Here is a 4649-nt window from a genome sequence, read left to right on the forward strand (position 1 = left end):
CCCTTATTTAAATTTTAGAGAATAGTTCAGGAATTTGAATAACCACAGTAGTTTCAGAACAAGTCACGTGGGTTTAAGATTAATACTTAAGAAAATGAACTTTCTATAGTTTATATAACTGATGGAATTCATAGAATGAAGCTTAATTTTTAAAGAAAGTTTCTTTATCCTCTTGTCTCCACTTAACCTTGACTGTTGTCTTCACTATTATTCTTAAATACTTCTTATATTAGGAAGCTGGAGATCAAGACCTCATAAAATCATAGAATCTCCTATTTGGGATCAAAGGCATAGGTCAGTTAGACGACTTCTCTCTTAGTTCATATCTCTGAATCTTAAGAGTTCTGGTGTGACCCCTGTGAATTCTAGAAATTTCTTTGCCACTCAGACTTAAAGCAGTTCTTTTAGGCCTACTATCTAAAAAGACTCTTCACTCTGAATAAAGATTCATAAAAAGCATGTGGATTAATGCTCTTCTTCTTCTTCTTCTCTCTCTCTCTCTCTCTCTCTCTCTCTCTCTCTCTCTGTCCATTCCTCCCTCCCTCTATCCTCTCTTTCCTAAAAAAAAAAGATATCCTTTCATATACTTAAATACAGATTTCATCATAGAAATACAGTGCATTGGGTAATTTTCTGGGTAAATTAATGCCTAAGGAGAGGTTAGAGTTTAAGTTTTATTTTTAACTTTTCTCTTCTCTCTGTGATGAGGAAAGCTCAATATTGAAGAATGATACAGAAAAGAAGGCATGTGATCTTCACATTGTGTAAGGCCATTGTCTTATGCTTGTCTTACAATTTCCTACTAACATTTTATGTAGTTGAATTTTCCATAAACAGTACTTGTATTTGTATCCAAAAACCATAACACAAATTGCATGACTATTTTAGGATCTATGTTTCCCCAAAGGTTGGAATGGTATCATGGGTGTATTGGAGCTACCTGAGGCAATTATCTGGTATACCTGTGTCTAGTCTTTCTGGAGACAAATGAAGGGCTATGTTACATTGCCTGCTCCTATTTGACAAAGCAAAAGATCCAAGAAGCATGTAACTTGGCTAATGGATCTTTTCATCCATCTAATGGTCTGTGGCAAAATAGTTTAAAGCCAGTAGACAGGAAAATATCATGGCCATGCCTTTCCAGACTGTCTAGGGAATATAACAACACAAATTAAGACACCTTCCTAGCAAGGACAAACATGACTATCTTAGTAGCCGATGGACTTGGTTAGCTCCTCCTTGGTCATGGTTATCTCAAATGGGTAGAGATGTGCTGTTACTGTGAAGGTGGTTTGCCACTGACTAGCAGAGTAGATACTTTACTCCTGTCTCCTTCTGCTGACAATACAATATGATATACTTGAACTTATATGGCACAGAAACATTAAGCTTCTTTCACCTCTGAACTGATAAAGTTCAACACATATGGTGGAGTACAAATGAAACATGTAGGGTTATATTTCTTTACTTTTAGTTTTTCAAGATTCATTTCATTTTATTTTATATATTTTGTTTTTAATTATGTATATATGTGTTTGCCTAAATGGGGGGTATATATAATAAGCACAGGTCCCTACAGAGAAGCATTGGCTCCCACTGGAGCTGGAGATAAATGAGCCTACATTTCTCAGTGTTCCTGTAAAAAGCCACCATCTCCCAGTAGGAAAGCATATGAAAACTGGAGTAGTTCTATGTATAAAATTTTATTTCACATCCCAATAAAGCTAGGTTTAAAACCATATCTGTAAGTCAATTACACTACAACAAGTATACTCTGTGCTATGACCTGGCTTAAGTCCTTAGGTTATATTCCAAAGTGTCAGGAAGACATAAGACTAGCAACCCCACAAATTTATGCTGCAAATAAATGAACTTCAAGAACAGAACATTTTCCTAGGTTACAAGGTAGAGAGCAGTTATGTTTTGTGTGGCACTTAGAGAGACATAGATGGGAGATGAGATTCTAAGATGTTTCTCATGTCATCTCAGGATAGCATAAGAGTAGGCTATCTTTCTTCTATATGTAATTCCAATGTTCTACGGCATCAGATTCCACAGAATGAAATTTGCATGCAGGAACCATTTTCCCTCTCTTATATTGAACCACCTTAGAGGATAAGAATCAGAGTGTAGAGGAAGAGGATGGGTAGCCATTGTTTTTTGAGTGGCTAATAATAGCTGACCTAGAATGTGAGCATTTTTAGGAAATTAAACAAAAGAAATATCAAAACTTTATAGCATATATGTTATTAGTCTTTTATAATATTTTGCTTTAAAATGTAGATTTGATTCATTCCTATAGTTAAAACTAGTCTCAAGAAAGTTTGAGAGGAAGAATATTCCTAGGGGGGAAAAGACATATATGTTAGATGTGATCCAATGTTCTCTCATTTCGCTCTCTTCCTCCTTTCTGGAATGGTAACATATAGTCTGTGACACAGTTTGTTGCAAGAATGAAATTTGCATTTTGCTTTCACAGGAGGTTTACAATTAAGAGATTGCCTGGAATCTTAGAGGAGACTTTGGATTTGTTTTTGTTTTGTTTTGTTTTGTTTTTTTAATTTTTGTTATGATTTTATTTTTAAAATTTTTTTATTAATTTATTCTTGTTTCATCTCAATGGTTATCCCATCCCTTGTATCCTCCCATTATTCCCTCCCTCCCATTTTCCCCTTATTTCCCTCCCCTATGACTGTTCCTGAGGGGGATTACCTCCCCCTGTATATGCTCATAGGGTATCAAGTCTCTTCTTGGTAACCTGCTGTTCTTCCTCTGAGTGCCACCAGGTCTCCCCCTCCAGGGGACAAGGTCAAATGTGAGGCACCAGAGTACGTGAGAAAGTCATATCCCACTCTCCACTCAACTGTGGAGAATGTTCTGACCATTGGCTAGACCTGGGTAGGGGTTTAGAGTTTACTGCCTGTATTGTCCTTGGCTGGTGCCTTAGTTTGAGCAGGACCCCTGGGCCCAAATCTGCCTATCATAATGTTCTACTTGTAGGTTTCTAGGACCCTCTGGATCCTTCTACTTTACTATTCTCCTATGCTTCTCTCATCTAGAGTCCCCATAGGATGTCCTCCCCTCTGTCCCAGTTTCCTGGTAAGTGAAGGCTTTCGTGGGACATGCCCCTTGGGCTAGTATGCAGATATAAGTGAGTATATACCATTTGACTCTTTCTGCTTCTGGGTTAACTCACTCATTATGATCATTTCTAGCTCAATCCATCTATCCACAGATTTCGGGAGTTCCTTGTTTTTAATGGCTGAGTAGTATTCCATAGTGTATATGTACCACAGTTTCTTTATCCATTCTTCTACTGAGGGACACTTAGGCTGTTTCCATGTTCTGGCTGTTATGAATAAGGCTGCTATGAACATGGTTGAGCAAATTTTCTTGTTGTGTGCTGGAGCATCTTCTGGGTATATTCCATGGAGTGGGATAGCTGGGTCTTGAGGAAGCCCTATTCCCATTTTTCTGAGAAAGCGCTAGATAGCTTTCCAAAGTGGTTGTACAAGTTTGCATTCCCACCAGCAATGAAGGAGTGTTCCTCTCTCCCAACATCCTCAACAGCATGTGGTGTCGCTTGAATTTTTGATCTTAGCCATTCTGATGGGGGTAAGATGGAATCTCAGAGTTGTTTTGATTTGCATTTCCCTGATGACTAAGGAGGTTGAGCATTTCTTTAAGTGTTTCTCAGCCATTTGATATTCCTCTGTTGAGAATTCTCTGTTTAGTTCCAAGCCCCATTTCTCAATTGGGTTATTTGGTTTGGTGGTGTTTAATTTCTTGAACTCTTTATATATTTTGTATATTAGACCTTTGTCAGTTGTAGGGTTGGTGAAGATCTTTTCCCAGTCTGTAGGCTGTCTCTTTGTTCTCTTGACAGTGTCTTCTGCCTTACAGAAGCTTCTCAGCCTCATGAGGTCCCATTTATTAATGGCTGACATTAAGGCCTGGGCCGTTGGTGTTCTGTTCAGGAAGTTGTCCCCTGTGCCAATATGTTCCAGGCTCTTCCCCACTTCTTCTTTTAAGTGACTTATTGTCTCTGGTTTTATGTTGAGGTCTTTAATCCACTTGGATTTGAGTTTTGTGCAAGGTGACAAATATGGGTCCAGTTGCATTTTTTTACACATAGACATCCAATTAGACCAGCACCAAAAAATATGGAACGCTTCACAAATTTGGGTGTCATCCTTGCACAGGGGCCATGCTAATATTCTCTGCATTGGTCCAATTTTAGTATATGTGCTGCCTAAGCGAGCACAATGCTTTCCTTTATAATTTTTTTTTTTTTGGTCATGGTGTCTCTTCAGAACAATAGAAAAGTATCTCAGGCATTAGATTTTCATTGCTATGACAAAACATCTGCAATACTCAACTTATGAAGGATACAGTCCTGCTCTCTCACAATTTTAGAGGTTTCAATTCATGATTGCCTGACCCAGCCACTTTGGATCTGCAGCTGGCTAGGCACAGCATCATGGCAAGGGCACATGGGATAGAATAGATAGATAGTTCATTTTATAGATGCTCAGATAAATGAGAAGGTGGAGAACCTAATTTATCTGTCAAGGAATTTCTCCTAATAACCTACTTTCTCTCACTATTCCCCATCATGGCCCAGTAACACCAGGAACTATGGACAAATA

General features: G+C 38.2%; 1 non-coding gene across 1 annotated transcript; it reads right to left on the minus strand.

The window, feature by feature from the left end:
- Window positions 1–4157: 4157 nt before the first annotated feature.
- Window positions 4158–4264, minus strand: LOC127197863 (U6 spliceosomal RNA). The gene has a single exon (XR_007831802.1). It is a non-coding gene; the product is annotated as a U6 spliceosomal RNA (small nuclear RNA).
- Window positions 4265–4649: the final 385 nt, after the last annotated feature.

This window comes from Acomys russatus, chromosome 1 (assembly GCF_903995435.1).
Source record: "Acomys russatus chromosome 1, mAcoRus1.1, whole genome shotgun sequence".
Taxonomy (NCBI): Eukaryota; Metazoa; Chordata; class Mammalia; order Rodentia; family Muridae; genus Acomys; species Acomys russatus.